Source organism: Chiloscyllium plagiosum, chromosome 9, assembly GCF_004010195.1.
Source record: "Chiloscyllium plagiosum isolate BGI_BamShark_2017 chromosome 9, ASM401019v2, whole genome shotgun sequence".
Lineage (NCBI taxonomy): Eukaryota > Metazoa > Chordata > Chondrichthyes > Orectolobiformes > Hemiscylliidae > Chiloscyllium > Chiloscyllium plagiosum.
In genome coordinates, this window is record NC_057718.1 from 38,253,052 (window position 1) to 38,271,218 (window position 18,167).

The following is an 18,167-nucleotide window of genomic DNA, read 5'->3' on the forward strand; positions in this document are numbered from 1 at the left end:
ACAGGGAGGAGCAATCCAAATAAAGCAACATACAGATTGATTGGGTGACCATTACAATCAGCGAGTGCCAATAGCAAAGATTAAGCCATCTGCTGTTATGCAATGAATAACTGACTTCACATAATGAGTACTTTTCACTTTGTTAAATTGACCTCACATACTGAATACTTCTCATATTACTAAATGGCTCTACATAATGACTGCTTTTCCACCTTGTTAACCCATTACCCTTGCCTCGAGCCCCCCTATTGTAAACTGTAAGTTCTTATCTGATCTGATTCATGCTCAGCTAAACCTCTTGTTTCACAAAAGTAGAACTTCACTCTTTCCCTGTCTGGTTAAACCTTATTCACATTCTCATTCCCTCCTTTTATCATTTCATGATCACCAATGGCATTACCAGCTGACAGCCAGTATTTAAGCAAGCTATTGACACACAGCGTACAATGATTCTAACAACAAAAATTATTAGTCTGTTACTGTAATTAAAGTTTAAAGAATCTTCCCATGTGGAAAAAAATCACTAGTAAAGTTCTTAAATCCACAGTCCTTAGTGACCACTCCATCTCCTCCAAGTCGAGCGGAAACGAGCCAGTTCTCCAAAATCTCCTTCAGCAAATCCAACCTGAAAACAAAATTCAGTCTGTCCTTGTGCATCAGTCCTCAAAGAAATCTGAATTCTTGTGCAAGGACAGTTAAATGCTTCAGAAAACTGACAAGAATTCCATCCTTCCAGAGATGCTTCAGATGGAAGATATCAATGCATCTGAGAGTGCAGTGGTTGCAGCTGCAGCAGCAGGCTAGGTGAATGGAGCATTTTTTTGCTGCTTTTGCTCCTGTTCTGCTGTTAAGTGTGACAAAGCCACCTGGCTGTTTTGATGTTAGCTTGATTAGTGAACTTTCATATCCCTTAAATGACGAAAATACAAGGTAAAGCTCATGTGCTTTAATGTCCATAGGATGGCCACTGACAAAAGCGTACAGACCTCCTCTTCATTGTTGTTAGCTTCTTCACTTTTCGTGCTCATGACTCGGGAAATGATTGAATCCATTGGATCGGATTGTGGAGGGGTGGGTGGTGGTCCAAAGGCATGCTTTATCTGTGAATGGAGAAACTTGAGAGACTATATTAGCTGCTGAAAATATCTTTGCATTTCCTGTCTCATTCCTTCCAGGCCAAGGTGGTTATCAGTATGAAGACAGTCACATGTTTAACGACACTAAATTGTGTCTGCCTATTTCAACATCTCAGTCATCTTGGTGTCTGTTACTTTGTTCACTATTTACGACATTATCAAGTTTTATACAATCCATAAACTTCTAAATTGTACTGCTCAAACAATTCAGTCATTTATAAACAACAATCCATGGTCCTAAAATCAAGCCCTCGGGTACATCATTCAGGTTATTCAAAAATTATTTTCCACTAACAAATTGATACTTGGCTAATGTGAAAGCTTTCAGGGAAAGCATTTCAAAACTCTGGAACAGCAAGAAAAAACAATGTTTCCTGTGCTTTAGCAATTGAAGAGGCAGTTTCAGTTCAGATTTAAATCTCAAATGTTCGTGGGAAACAAATGCTGAATATTTTAAAATACGTTCTCCAAATGAAACTTCCCAAACAAAACAGTCAGAATTACAGCTTTGTAGAGATCAACATTCTTTGAATTTGCAATGTGCATGGGGCCAGTGAAGTCATAATAATTAATAGAACTGAAACAGCTTAGCCTCAAGTTCTAATATTCTCTTGAATCTCAACAAAACATTAAACTCAAAATGCGCTCTTCTTTTTGTGAATACTCTGCATTAAAAACACAGCAGCAAAGATATTTTAATACAATACTCTCATCTGGCTAAAGCATAAATCAGTGGCTCAAGGCACTCAATCAATTAGTTTTAAGTTTGATAATTTTAAAATGAACAATGCATAATTTCAATGTTAAAAACAAAGTCTGCCCCATTGTATAGCCCATAAAACACGATGAATTGAGATCCCGATTCAAACCAGGCAAAACAGTTACTTAAAAGGATTTTCCAAACCAGTATTTTAACAAACTAAACTTTTTAACATCAAACACTCTCAGCACAATTTACATTGAAGCTTTCCTTTTTCAACCCAAATTTTTGTACAACCTTAATTTGAATGTTTTCTCGTTTTTCTTCTTTGTTTTTTTCATCGTCTCACTGAAATTCCACTTAGAAAGACCTAGCAGCAGAGCCCATGGCACCGCAGTTCAAGCCACACTCTTTCCCCCAGAATAAAGACTCTCAGAGCCTCAAATTTCGCCATTAGGGGATCTGAACCCCTTTCTCACTTTACTCCTCACAGGGGCTTGAATCCCACTCAAACACAGGGAGCCCGAATCCCACTCAAACACAGGAAATCCGAATCCCACTCGAGCACAGGGAGCCCGAATCCCAGTCAAACACTGAGAGCTCAAAGCTCACTTAAACACAGAAAGCTCGAACCTCAGCAAAGTGTGAAGGACTTGAACCTCAAATCAACCCATCCAGTAGACTCAAACCCCAATATCGCGCAGAGGACTTGAACCTCAATCACACCAACCCAAGGGGACTCCAACACCAGTACCGCACAGATGAGCCAAACCTCAAATCACATTCCCCTCCCCAATACAGTGCAGAGCACTTGAACCTCTGCCTGCCACCGTGCTTGCGAAATTGTGTGTCTCAACTGAGCTAATTACTGTTCGAGGAATCAGTAGAATAGAGAGCGATTGAATGAGGGGACTATCTCTGGCCCACAGGAATATCAAGAGGAACCAAGGTTTAAAATCTTATCTTGTGGTCCTGTTCGTCTTGCGATACTGGTATACCGGGTGGCCACTGACACTGTCAGATCCATTTGTTTGGATCCTGCCAACTACACCAATATTGTCGTCCCATTTCCCCCCTCAATTGAAACAAAACACTCAGAGACACAGTGGTTTTACCCCCTTCATCTTTATTCCAGGCCCTGGAGGGAGAAAGAATAATTGTCCGTGTGCACAGAGACAAGAGTTCATGGTCTTCTCTGGAACAGCAGTTTCTCAGTGAGCTATGCCATCATTTTACAGGGAGGGGCATCCAGATAAGGCATCATACGTATTAATTGGGTGACCGTTACAATCAGCAAGTGTCAATAGTGAAGATTAAGCCATCTGCTGTTACACGATGAATAACTGACTTCACATAATGAATATTTTTCACCTTGTTAAACTCACTTCACCATACTGATTGCTTGCAATATTGTTCAATGGCCCTACATAATGTATGTTTTTCCACCTTGTTAACCCCTTACCCTTGCCTCTCGCACCCCATTGTTAACTGTAAGTTCTTATCTGATCTGAGTCATGCTCAGCTGAACCTCTGGTTTCACAAAAGTCAGAACTTAACTCTTTCCCTGCCTGCTTTTTCCCTATTCACATTTTCAGGAGCAGGTACACTATTCATGACAGGTGTTGTTACCGGTTAATAAGTGAGGAAAACACTAGGTTTATTTTCTAGAGAGAGAACATTAGAAAGCAGTGAAATTAGGTTAAAACTACAGAATCTTGGTTGGATCACATGTGGAGTACTGTGAACAGTTCTGATCACCCTATTAGAAAAGGACATGGATGCACTGGAGAAGGTGAAGGCAACATTCACTGGTTAAAAACAACTATAGTGAACTTTGGTTTTCTTTGTCCCCCATAAAGAGAAGATTGACAGATGACATGATGGGGGTATTTAAGACTCTGGAAGTGTTTGGTAAAGTAGATTGTGGTGTGAGTGTTGGGGATAATGTACACAAGAGTGTAAGTATGAGGTACAAACTTATAATAAATTCACTTATGAAATTGCAGAAACTTTTTTTACTCAGATAATGGTTAGAATCTTGAACTTGTCACCACAAAGCATATTTGAGGAAGCTAGCATAATAGTAGTGTTTTTTGAAATGAATCATTTATTGTTGCGTATTCAATTTAAAAAACAGTGAAAAGTGTGCACCCTCACCCTACATTGGCACCATGCACATTAACTTTGAATAAGATTTAAAAAACAATCTTTGAGCGTCCAACCTTTTCTTCTCCACTGCTTCAGTCCTGCTCTGGGCTTCCCAGCCCAAGCCATGCCACCGCAAGGAGCCGACTCCATGCGGAAGCAAGAGTCCCGCTCCAGGCTTCCCACTGAAGAGTTCTCTTATCAGGTCAGTTTAGGAAAAAAAAGGAAGAAGGAAAAAGAAAATAAGTGGATTAATAAGACATGCCCAGCTACACGAACCCAGATGCTGCCTGCTCAGCAGCCGCCATCTTGTATATTTAAGGGAAAGCTGGATAAATGTATGGTGGACAGAGGAATAGTATGGCATTTTGGTGGATTTCAATGAAGAAGGGTGTAATGAGGTTTGTGTGGAATTTGCAGCCTGGTATTGATCTCTTGTACTGCCTCGTCTGTTTGTGTTCTTAGGTTTGTGCACTGTGATGTTGATAAAATAGACTGTGGTCGAAGTGTTGGGGATAATGTAAGGCATTTTGGCAATGTAAGGTAAATTAAAGGCATTTCATTTTAAAATGCCTGTTCTCCAAATTCGAAGTGACTTCAGTGATACGGAAAGTGTCAAGTCAGTATGAAATGTGTCAACAATCAAATAAACTGAGGTCGAGGTGCCATTCTGGTTCAGTAAAATTAGCTTGCGTGTGTCTGAACTACACAGACCAGGAAGGTTTGACCTTTTGTCTGCATTAATGTCAGTTACCGCTTTTGTACTCTGCTTAATAGAAGAATTAATCAAGTAGCCTTGTCTTTAAAGCAGTTTCTTTTTGTAACTTAGTCTGGAATTGTACTTGGGAGGTTACTGTGTGAGCACAACATTGAAGTTCATTATGATGCAGTTTATGATTGCATCATCACGGTAGAGACAAGTATTGCTTCAAACAAAAACTCCAAGAAACTATAAATGGTTCGAAACAAAATTTTAAGCAGCCAGAAGACTGACAATTGAAATTGAACAGGTACATACTGGTGTGAAATTGGGAGATAATGCAGAAGCTGTTAAGCTAGATGGGGGCTTCAAGGGTCTATAAATGTCATGAAACTTGATAGTGACCATAAGAAAACTTTGCGAAACAATCAGAATATTAAACCACCTTGCCAAATCTTGATAATTCAAAGAGCGTGTCTTCCATTCTCTTCACGTGTTCTGAACCTCTACACAAACTGTGTATGAAAAGGTGCAAACGCATTGGCTGCCCACCAGTTGCCCACAAGACTGGTAAAATGACACATTACTGTGTTTAGATGGTGCTGTTTAAGGAATGGATGTTGGCTTGGATATTGAGTGAGTTCCTTGCTGTTTATAAAACAAAAATCCACCATCTCTCTCCAGGAAGGAGTTTTACTGCGAAGCAATGCTCATTTGTAAAGTTGAATCCATTGTACACAAGCTCCAGTTAGGAGAGTTTGTGATAAGTATAATTTTGAAATTCTTCATTAATAAAACTGAAGTTAGAGGGCATAATCTCAGAGTTAGGGACCACTCATTTGGACAGATGAAAAGAATTTTCATCTTCTGTGGTAATAAATCTGTGAAATTCTTCAGAGGTTTTGGAGGCTTGGTTATTAAGTATATTAAAGACTGAGAGATTTCTAACCATTGAGGGATAGTTGGAATCGGCAAAAAGGCAGGAAATTGGAGTTGAGAATTACCCCATTAGCCATTGTTTCAACATTGAAGAGCTGAATCAAATCACCCTTTCTATTTTTGTATTTGCAATGCAGTAAAATTAAACCATTCCAAGACTCTCAAAGTGCACCCTACTGGTTCCTAACCACTTAGCCAAATAAGCAGTTCCAGACACTGATATGCATTGTAAACAAAAGACATAGCAATTTATTAACAATCTAGTAGCTTTAGCACAGTAAAGTTAAACAAGAGATAATCTAATTTGTGTGCTTTAAAGCCAAAAGCCTTTACTTTCAACCCCATTAACGCAAAAGACACACAGACAAACAAACATAATTAACAGCTAGATGAAAGAAAATAACAAAACTGGCCAGATTATTTAAGTGGTTTTCACGATGTGTTGTCCCATAGGGTATAGATGATAGATTCTTGGCTGATTTTTCTTTTTGAATTTATCCATCAGTCATCTTTACAATTTACTCACATAAAAGCAATAATACCTGTAACTTAGTTTTCTATTCTCTGAGCTTCCAAGAGCTGCTCATGGCAGGCTAGGCAGGGAGATTTCAAATCTTTCTGTTTTACCATTAATAGCCAGATTATTATCCCATTAAAAAGCACGTCCAAAACCCAATTTGAACTCTGACCATTCTTTGACAGACTGACCATCTCCTCCCTAAGATCTGAGTTACAATTCAGTATTTGCCATCTACTTGAGCATAAGGGCTTTTCCAGACTTGCCAGAACCAAGTACAGACCTCGTTAATGGCCAGCTTCTGCCATCTATATAAACATAATGCTCTTTCCCAGTTTTGAAGCATCAACAGAACCTTTTGATCAGGAACTAACCTGCAATTAACTTATTGGCCTAGCCTCGCGAATAAACAAAAGCTTGTTTGGTCTGCTTTTCTTTTAATACAAGTTGTTACTCATACTCCAAAACGTCATGTTTCGCTCATTGCTCCAAACCAAAATTGATAAAAGTTAAAAAATAAAATTAATGAAAATTCAGTGAGGGCTGTAACCCCATGATCTCATTCAATGGTGGATCAAACTTGTTGGGATGAATAGCCAACTTCTGCCTCTACATCTTTGATCATAAACCTATTTTGTTCTCTCTTATTGTATATTACAAATTGAAGGCCAGGTGATGAATTGTTTTGGAACTGAACCATATAGTGGGTTTTGAAATTAGTCAACATACAGTGGTTTTGATTTATGTGTGAACTAAATTCCAATATTAGACCATTAACCCAAGCGATGTGTTGGAATTCAAAGTGCTATTTCCTGTATTCTAAATCTATTATTAATTAGGTTATCATTGTCTGGGAGTGAGGGACAGAAGGAAAAAAATGAAGCAAATGCACAAGATAAAAGGCTTTTACTTTGTAGAAAAAGGAACTTTCTTTTCATTTAAAAAGTGATGGGAGAAGTGGGAACATCAAGTGGCTGAATCATGCCAAGAAGGGTGCACTTTGAGGGTCTTGGAATGGTTTAATTTTACTGCATTGCAAATACAAAAATAGAAAGGGTGATTTGGTTCAGCTCTTCTGTGTTGAAACAATGGCTAATGGGGTAATTCTCAACTCCAATTTCCTGCCTTTTTGCAGATTCCAACTATCCCTCAATGATTCCAGGTCTGTGCTGAGTCTCTTGAACTCGAAGCTTGTTTCAGTTGACTTCAGGTTTCTTTGTCACTTTGATATTTTCTTTCTCCATGGTTCCCAGTCTCATGATTTGAATAAATAGTTTGGTTTGACCTATTCTGAACCCAATTCAAGCAGGCAGCTCACCACCACCTTTAGATTAGATTAGATTACTTTACAGTGTGGAAACAGGCCCTTCGGCCCAACAAGTTCACACCGACCTGCCGAAGCGCAAACCACCCATACCCCTACATTTACCCCTTACCTAACACTACAGACAATTTAGCATGGCTAATTCACCTGACCTGCACATCTTTGGACTGTGGGAGGAAACCGGAGCACCCGGAGGAAACCCATGCAGACACGGGAAGAATGTGCAAACTCCACACAGTCAGTCGCCTGAGGCGGGAATTGAACCCGGGTCTCTGGCGCTGTGAGGCAGCAGTGCTAACCACTGTGCCACCGTGCCGCCCACCTTCTCAAGCGCAACTAGGGACAGGAATTACATGCTGGCCCAGCCAGTGGTGCCCACATCCCACAAATGAATTAAAGAAAAGAATTGCCATCGCTTTACTCCTAGGTCATATCTTTTAACCGCCTGCTTCCATTTTACAACTCATCTTCATTCCATTTCTAAAGTTCGGGACAAGCTCTCAATTCTTCATTCACGAATAACTTCGTGTGTGATATGATGAAGGGCAGTATTTACTACAGCATTCGTCAGAGAACATGCCCTTTATCTTGACACGCTAGCTGACCAAGCAGTTGCCAAGGTTATCTCCCTTTCAATCTATTTTGGAGTCGTGATTAATTTTTATTTGAAACTTCTTCATGAAGTATCACGTGGGAGTCTCGTAACGTCCGTAGACGCACCCTTATCCTCTCTGCTGATGACCTTTTCAAAGAAAGGTAAAGTGATCACTCAGACATAACCCATCCTTCACAAATCAATGCTGCCTCTCTTCACTCAGCTTGAAATTGCTTAAATGTTTGGTCACCTTGTCTCCAGTGGTCGATGGATTCCAGTAATATTCTCCAAACGGAAAGATCCAGAGTTACCTAGGTTTTCTCACCTTCCTTTCCAAAATAATTTGCTTTGAAATGAGTGGATCAGTGGAAATACTCTCTGTATGTGATGTTATGGTTGTCCGATTTTGTGATGAAAGCATTACAGGGCTATAGGAAAGAGCAGAGGAATGAGATTGACTGGTTAGCTCCACCAAAGAGCAAATTGAGCTACAAAGTATTGAATTGTTTCCTTTTTATCCTGTATAAGCCCATGTTTCTATGTCACAGTTTGCTGATACAACACTTTACTCGACCAAAAACCACATGTATCAACTTTGTGGACCAGACAATTCTGTTTCAAAGTTTAAAAAGACTTGAGTGTGCTGATTCTCTTCCACGTATACGAGTTGTAGAACAAAATAATAGTTTGTGTTGACATGTGTCACTTTATGTTGAACTTGAATAAAATCCTGGCTTGACCTGAGCAGGATTGTTGTGTCCACTTTGAGGCATCACAGTTTAGAAAGGATGTGAAAGCATTAGCAAGCATACAGAATAGATTTACCAGAATAGTTACGAGGATGAGAGACCTCTATTACATGGTTAGTTTGGAAAAGTTGGGACTGTTTTACCTTGGTGAAGAGAAGGTTGAGAAGAGGTTCAAGGGGCATTCAAAATCATGAGGCCATTGTATGATTAATCTTTAAAATAGGTAAGAGATTTCAATAGTCTGATCATTTATGGAAACTGCTTAACAAAATATTTCCCACAAAGCATAGCATTGCAAATAAAAACAGAGAACATAATGTTTAACTCCATAATATGAGCTAAAGTGAAAATTAAAAGTATCATGAGGCAATTGTCTCATTTTTAACATCTATCTAAAATTCTAAAAATTTGTTAGATGAAGGTAGTTGCTGAGTTGTACTCTGGATTTTTCTCAAGTCCCACTTCAGGAACTCAGAAAATTATATCACGGTATACTCTGGCAACAGCAGCTACATATTCTTCACATGGCAGGACATGGAATAGTTTACTAGCAATTTGAGTGGAAATGCTTTTTGTATCTGAAAAATATTATACCATGCCAGAAAAATCTGCATATAAATTTATTTTAAAGATAAATTTGGGAAGAAATTGTGCTATGTTAGTGAAATAGACCTTCAGATCTTTAAAAAAGAAGTATTATTTAAGAGGGATGCATTCTGCGGTATTGGTTAATTGATGCAACAAGCATCTTCCATTTCGGTCATCTGTCCTGAAGACACATGGATCTGTTTAAATAGGTCTGACTTAGAATGACTTAAGAAGTGAAAAGCAAAGATTTTGCAGCATTTTTGGATGAGCAGTTTGACATGACAAAACATAATTGCTCAGAGTTGCTGTCTGTCTCATTGTACAATCAGTATGGGGTGTAACAGAACATCTCATTGTTTATAATGTGGCTCAAGTGATAATGCATGCAGATGTCAGGACAAGGTCAAAGCAGAAAGTAATGTTCCTGAAGACTAGGGAGTCCAAAATTAGGGTTCACAGTCTAAGTATGTGGGGTACACCATTTAGGACTTAGATGAGGGGAAATTTCCTTATCCAGAAATGCCACAGAAAGCATTTGAGGCCAAACCATGAATGTTTTCAAGAAGAAGATTGATCTAGTTCCTGTGGCTAAAAGGATCAAAGACATAGGGAGAAAGCAAGAACAGGGCACTGAGTTGAATGATCAGCCAAGTTATACTGAATGGCAGAGCAGACTCAAGCGGCTGAATGGCCTTCTGCTTTTTATAGTCAAGTTTTACCATCTCCCAACAAAAAGCAGTATTTGAATTTAGGTCCTTTCTTTTAATAATGTAATGGTCAAATGAGGAAGTTTGATTCAACAAATGCAAGATCAAACAAGACTTGTTCAATGTCTCTGCAATCCTCATCATCCTTTGTTTTAATGATTATGGAGAGAAAGGAAGTAGCCTTCAATTGAGACCCCTTTCAATCTGCATGTAAAAGTTTCATTGGTTCTGATGTAATAGAGAACAGTGTACTGGAGAAAGCTGTAACAAATTTTGTTTAAGTGAGGTGATTTTATAATTTGACTGTCTGGGCAATAAGAAAGTTGCTGAATTCTTATGAAGGCTTAATATTTAATATCTTTTGAGAGAAAGTATTGAACAGTTTGGAAATGTTAATTATTCCAAATTCTCTTAGGTATTTGGATTCTTTGTGGTTTGTCAGGTCACTTTGGAAATTGGCACATTTTTAAGAAGACATTTCTTGGAAATCACATAGTTTGATCTAATTGCTTGACTCCGTTCTGGGAAGATGGGTTACTGAATTTGACATTGCAAGAGTTGGTTTTGCTTGAAAATTGTTTTGGTTTTCAATTGAAGAAAAGGGTGCCCAACTCCTCTGTACTTTTCTGTAACATCCTTGTTGTGAGTCCTATGTGATTAAGAAAAGAATGTAGCATAGGAATCTCAGTTGGGGATCAGATAGGTCACCTCGATGGCATTGCTGCTTTTTTTTTTAATTCACTCATGGGATGTGGGCGTAGTTGGCTGTGCCAACATTTATTATCCATTCCTTTTGACTTTGAGCAAGTGGTGACAAGTTTTCTTGACCCACTTACATTCCAATTGGTGTAGCTAGTGAGGGAACTCCAAGAATTTGACCCAGTGACACCAAAGGAACCATAGTATATTTTCAAGTCAGGATGGTATGTGGCTTGGAGGGGAACTTGTACGTGGTGGTGTTCCCGTGTATGTGCTGTCCCTGCTCTTCTAGATGTTAATGGCTGTGGATTTGGAACGTGGCCTGTAAGGTGTCCTGTTGAATTACTGCAATGTATCTTGTAGTTGGTACACACTACTGGCACGCTGTCAGTGGCATTAAGAAAGAACATCTGTACAAATGATGCAAATCAAGTGGGTAGCTTTGCCTCTTGAGTGTTGGAACTGCACTCATCCAGGCAAATGCAGAGTATTCCATTCCATTCCTGACTTTTGCCAAGTAATAGACATGCTGTGAGGAGCCGGGAGCAGTGTTCCCTCTAATCTACCTCTGTGTCCATGTGCAGCTGCTCTGCGCAAGCCAATCACTGCATTGACTCCGGTTCAGGAATTTGCTTTCACATATCGGCCTCAGAAGCTCTTGCAACTAGAACAAAAATTAGAGGGAGTGCTGGTCTGGAAGTGCATTGTCTGCTGCAAGATTCCTTGCCTGGTCCATTGTCACTTTTGTTAACTATGAGTTTTAATCTGGTGCATCAATAATCTAATGTCATCTTCTCTATTTATTCTGACTTGGTTAATTAGTTTTGAGCCAAAACCATTTTTTTACTTTTGCCTTCCTGACATTGAACAGGGAGACTGGTAGTGAATATTTTCCTTTTGTTAAAGCATGTTACTCCATCAGTTTGGGTTTGTGTGGCTCAACTGCTCGCTGTTTTAAATCTTGATGGGAATTTAAGTATTTGCTTATTTTTGCTGACGTGCCACTATTTAACGCCATGAATAGCTTCCTGCGGTCGTGTTACTTTTCTGGGTATTTGTATTGAGTTGAGCAATTAATACTGAATTGTGTGTTGACAATTTAGCCTATAGTTGCTGGGAATTAAAATTACAGCAACAGATTAAAGAGGTGCTTGGAAGCAGAATTTGAGATGGAAATGAAAATAAAATTGAGGCTTGGAGATGTTGCAAGAGTTCATGGGATCAAACAACACTGAAGGAGGCAATTTGTGTGATTATATCTGCATCAACTCTTCATTTTTAAAATGAGCTGTCCACTTAGATCCACTCCCATGGTCTATCCCAACAGTCCTGAAAACTCCTTTGCCATTATACATCCAATTTCAATTTCATAGTTGGTAATTTGTCTTCTTTCTCCAGCTTTTTAGGCAGTGCATTCTCAATCATTATACTTGCAGTACACAGAATAATTTTTTTTTCCCTTTTTGCATGAAATGAATTTAATAAATATAAGAATTTGAGGAACATGAATAGCAGCTGAAAGGAGGTGATTTGTCTGTTCATTTTAGGTCCTTTTTCCTATTTTAAAAGCATATCTACATTACAACATATTTAACTGCTCTGGTTTAATGTTGTAACGCAATTTGGGTGCAGCCACTTTATCAAGACATTCAAGTGTTTACCTTACATGGACTTGCAAGTTCAGGATTAATGTTTTATAACAGTTATTTACCCCTTTTTGCATTGTCATGGGAACCAGTTGTCACTAAGCAACTATCTTCAGTCAAGAGAGAGGCAGTCTGGGATGATCACTGAGAGCAACAATGCTCCATGACCAGCTGATGGGAGGTGTGCAGCAGGGCTGGCTGCATTTGGAGCATTTTATTGATTGAACCTTCAACCCTGTAGTTGGGAAACTGGCATTCTACACCGTCTACTTACAGGCCAGCCTTCATTGTAATTAATTTGTGTTTGCTCTTGAGATTACTCTGCCAGTCACAGGAACTGACATCCATGAAACAAAATTTCACACTTGCACAGATGGAAAAGGTGCACAGAGCCAGAACCTATGATGATCACAAAAATCGTAAGACTTCGGGCAATCTTATTTTGTTTAAAAATTATCAGTTCATAAGTTGAGGGCAGTAGTATATTATTTTAAGATGTAGCCATTTGTCAGTGGGGGTGAGGTCTGTGTGGCAAGATGGAGAAAGATTATGCTGATAATTCAGTTTTTTTTTACTTGTGAAGCAGTACAATGGTGTGGTGCTCCCAGTGTAATACTGTGAGATCTCCATGATAATGTGAGACCTCCAAGACATCAATACATGTATATTACATGTAATTAAATATTTATTTATCTCCAGGATAATTACCACAGTACAGTAGACAAACATGAATAGTCTGAAGTGTTTTGGGTGTTGACATAGGTTGTCTTAGGTGATGAACTTTTGTGAGGTTACATTATCAATTCATGGGCAAATCTGTAGCATTTTTGTGCTTGACCATTTTCAACAGGTCACAACTGTTCATGTGCAGGTTTAATTGTGGATTAAAATACAGGCTCACCCATAACTTGATATCAAACAGCGCAGCAACTGTGACAGAATTTGGAATAAATGATGGCTCAGTAATACTTGTGTCTTTGCATGGATGCATTTTCATTGCAACTTTTTGACCCATAGGTAATTCAATATGTTTCACAGCCTATTGAGTTTTTTTGACATTACTGTTATACTGTCCAAACATTTGGCTGAAGGCTTACTGATGTCATTGGCGTGAAGTAGTAAGGAAATGGAGGAAAGAAATGACAAAATATTGCGCGATCGAGGCATACCAATGGTGATTGTACCAAAATGGTAACAAAAGCTATACCCACAGTAGGAGATAACAAAACAATTGTCATCTCATAATTAGAATAACAAATGCATAGCTTGGCAAGAAAAGAACGTCACCTGCAGCTGAACAATTAAAAAAAAAATGATTAGTGTTACAACTTTTGGTATTTTTCATTATCTGTAAGTTACATGTATTGATGCACAGCCTCAATAACTTTATAATATTGACTTGATGAGCAAAGCGCTGGCCTTCATGTAGAATTAGGTAATCATCAGAAATGACAGCATTTTCTGGACTATCTATGGAAAAATGATGCATGAAATCTACCCGTAGTGTGCAGATTTTGTGTGTGTTCTTGATTGGTCTACAAGAACAGTTCGTGTTCAAGTAATGTCAAATATCGAGGGTGAGAAATTATGCTGGATGTATTTTAATTTGAAAATAAGAAATGGGAACTGACCATAATTGGAAACTTCATAGTCTGAAGTGAGGGGGTGAGTGTACATTTCATGGATATGTATTGAAACATGCTGTTTGTTGTGTCTTTGAAGTTAGCAGTATGGATACTTCCTGAGGACCGCATGCTGAATTTGAAAGAAAGAAAAAATTGTTGGTTAAAGCAATCAATTGCATTCAATTTAAAATTGTGCAAATTAAGCAAAGATTAATTTTCTCTGCAATTCTGGGTTGAGTAATTGAAAACAAAATGTTGACAGTATCATTCTGATATGGTATGTTGAAGGATTCAGTGCACTTTTTGAGGCAGAATAGAATGTGGATTTGTTTGCACACAGTGAATCGCACATCTAATCATGTCACTGAAATATATGAAGTGGATTTGGGCGCTTTGGGATCCAAAGATGATGGTAATCCTAATATATTTTTTAGGTCTGTACCCTGTTTCTAGGCCCTTGTGTGATAGAATGATTTTTGCCAAGAAACCAAAGGTGATGTGAAGGAAAATGCCATCTCTCTCCTCTGAAGACCAACAGCAGTTACAAAATCTCAGAAAAATATGCCAAATTTACATCAACTAGAAGGTTTATGCAGGGTATGGGAATTAGCTGCAGCATCAAGAATGACAAGTCTAGGATCTATTTAATTCAAATCATGAAATCACAGAATCCCTACTGTGTGGAAGTCGGCTCATTTGGCCCATCGAGTCCACATCAACCCTCCAAACAGCATCCAAACCAGACCCCTCCACCCCATCCTTTAACCCTGCATTTCCCATGACTAATCCATCTTACCTGCATGACCCTGGGCACTATGGGCAATTTAGCATGCCAATCCACTTAAGCTGTACATCTTTGGATAGTGGGAGGAAACTGAAACACTTGGAGGAAACCCACATAGAAACAGGGAGAACGTTTAAAAAAGTTTGCAATGACTGGATGAATCTTACCAGTCTCCAAATAGTATGAAACAAATGGAGTAGAAAGTGTTTTGAAAGGTAGTATTGAGGAGCAAAAACTTCAGAGCAGTGATACTAGGGGATTTTACTTAGATTAATGCAGACTCAGGAAGTAAAAGTATTGAGGGTAGAAACTGTTATTGGCTTCTGAAGTGCACTGAGGAGAATTTTCCTGATCAGTTAAGCAAGGCAGAATTATTTGATCTGCTTCTGGAAAGTCAAGTTGGTCAACTGAAGAGAGTGTCATTTTGAGAACGTTTAGGGAAAAATGATGGTATCAGAAGGTTTAAGGTAGCCATGGACAAATGAGCTTTCTGGATATTTTTAATCAACGTGTTCAGGTGTGTTTTGACATACCCCTGGAGTAGATGGGACTTGAACCTGGGCCTCTTGTCCTAGATAAAGGAACGCTACCACTGAACAACAAGACGCCTAAGACGAGCTTTCCCAAGTATAAGTACTTGATTGGAGGAAGATCCATGTTGTGGTGAAAATGGATCAGTCCCAGCTAATTTGGGGTCAGATCGGCAGGGAAAGCTTCAGCGAATAAGGTGGCCTTGAATTGATTTGACTCTTGTTTATCAATGAGATGTATCCTCACAAAGGGGAAAAAGAGTTCCGTATATTTTCGAGTTAGATAAGATAAATGAGGAGTTAGTCAGATGACACAAATTAGAAGAGTTTGACAGATGCCAGATCGATAATACAAAGTTAGAACTCAGCTGAATGTACACAATTCTGAGGAGAAGTGAAGTAAATAAGAGCAGTAAAGAGACACTATGAAAAGATACTGGCAGCCAATGCAAGAGGGAATCCAAAATTTTCTTACAGTCATGATACTAATGAAAGAAAAGTGAGAGGAGGGCTGGAGCCAGTTTTGTAGGTGAAGTGCTTGGCAGTGGCAATAATTTAATATTTCTTCAGCTTTTTCCTCGGTAAAATCAATGCAAAGTCAAAATCCAAGAACCGGTAGTTTAAAATGATTTAAGTCTTACAAAATGGTTATCACAAGCCACATGATTTGTCTTGGGCATTCACAGAGCAACTGATAACTTGGTTGAGAGTTTATCACAGAGTGTCATTAAAGAATGCAAGGAATTCCAGGACTGGGCTTTGGAAGTTCAAAAGATGTGAAAACTTTAAGCTGCTGCTGAACCTAAGGGACATCACAAGGAATTCCAGCATAATTGACTGTACTTTGTGTGACACTTGTATTATGGATGCAAAGTTGGTTGAGTGTAGGCAACAGTTGGGAGCACTTGTTTTTTTCAGTTTGGGGGATGGCTGTTAGTGGTGTTCCCCAGGATTATTACTGGGACCATAGCTTTTCTTGATATGCAATTAATATTGTCACTAAGGTATTCAGAGGGCAATTTCAAAATTTGCAGAAATTACGAATGTTCTAAATGTAGTGAGTTCTAGGTGGTTGGTGTTAAACTTCAAGAGAACGTAGATAAATTGATGGAATGGACTGACACGTCAGATTAAATTTACTGCAGCAAAATGTGAAAGTGCTTTGTTTTAAACACGAGTAGGGAGAAGAAAAATGAAACCAGGGTGCATATGTGAAAATGCATCATCCATAACATTTCTACCTGACAAAATATATATGAAGTATTCTAAATTTGAAATAACGAATCAAGTAAAGCACAATATCAACGGAATAACAGTGCATTAAATTCTTTGGTGTATAAAACTATTTTCTTGCATAAACTGCATCGAGCTGAGCAAAACCGTTTGTCTTGATTTTATTAGACAGCTTTTGAGTCACTTTGAGATACAGATCCTCATTCAGTCATTGGAGCCTCCGATCAGACCAGGAATTTAACAACTAGCTCTCGAACCTTGGCAACTCATGGTGATTTGCTAAATGAACTGTCAAGTCATAGAGTCATAGAGATGTACAGCACAGAAACAGACCCTTCGTCCAACTTGTCCATGCTGACCAGATATCCCAACCCAATCTAGTCCCACCTGCCAGCATCTGGCCCACATCCCTCCAAACCCTTCCTATTCATATGTCCATCCAGATACCTTTTAAATGTTGCAATTGTATTATCCTCTACCACTTCCTCTGGCAACTCATTCCATACACGTACCACCAACTGCATGAAAAAAATTGCCCCTTAGGTCTCTTTTATATCTTTCCCCTCTCACCCTAAACCTGTGCCCTCCAGTTCTGGTCTTCCCTCACTCCAGGGAAAAGACTTTGTCTATTTATCCTATCCATGCCCCTCATCATTTTATAAATCTCTATAAGGTCACCCCTCAGCCTCTGATGCTCCAGGGAAAACAGCCCTAGCCTATTCAACCGCTCCCTATAGCTCAAATCTTCCAACCCTGGCAACATTCATGTAAATCTTTTCTGAACCCTTTCAAGTTCGATCCATCTCCAGAGCTACGAAAGCTTCCAAAAGGCCAGGAAGGCAGCAAACTACCTTTCTCTGTATATTCCACCATCACACACCACGTATGATGGTTTTAGACAGGGACCCAGCTGAATCCAGAATGAAAACAGAAAGAACTGCAGATACTGTAAATCAGAAGCAAAAACAAACCGCTGGAAAAACTCAATGGGTCTGCCAGCATCTGCAGAAAGAAATCAGTCAACGTTTCAGGCCGAGCGAACTCTTGTTCTGAGGAAGGGCCACTTGACTCAAAACGCCAAACCTCTCGATGGATGCTGCCAGACCCACCGAGCGCCCCCAGCAATTTGTGCCTTCGCCTCTGGATCCAGAAGGAAGTCCTCAAGTGATCAGCAACCCATGTTCTTACATATCTGGCAATCTTTCAAAAAATTAAGGAGCACTTTTCTTTCATGCATGCATGCCACACAAATAATTAAAGAGTTAAGCAAATGGAATTAAAGGACATTTTATGAAATCTATCCATGAGTTGTTCTAGAACAACTACAGTTTTCAATTATACAATAAGGTTCTTCTCACTTACTTTGATGATTCATTGAAAGGTTTTATTCTGTCGGTCATGGAGGAGGGGCTGCGCATGTTGAACTTGAAGTGGAAACTGTGTTAAAGTGTGAATGTTTTCATTTCTGAACATTATATCAGGTTCAGCTGAAAAAAAACACCTTTGTTTGAAGCTCTTGGTCTGCACTCATGAGGCAATTTCTAAGAATA

General features: G+C 39.0%; 1 protein-coding gene across 8 annotated transcripts in view; it reads left to right on the forward strand.

Annotated features, from left to right (window-relative positions):
• LOC122552789 (transcriptional-regulating factor 1) overlaps nt 1-18,167 on the forward strand; it is a 290,789-nt gene that overhangs the window by 159,866 nt on the left and 112,756 nt on the right. Inside the window, exon 1 of one of the 8 annotated variants that reach the window (XM_043695726.1) lies at nt 12,726-12,864. The exons of the other annotated variants lie outside the window; for them this stretch is intronic. The gene's annotated coding sequence lies outside the window, so the exon portion shown is untranslated. Of the gene's footprint in view, nt 1-12,725; nt 12,865-18,167 lie in introns of those variants that run through there. 8 annotated transcript variants of the gene reach the window in all.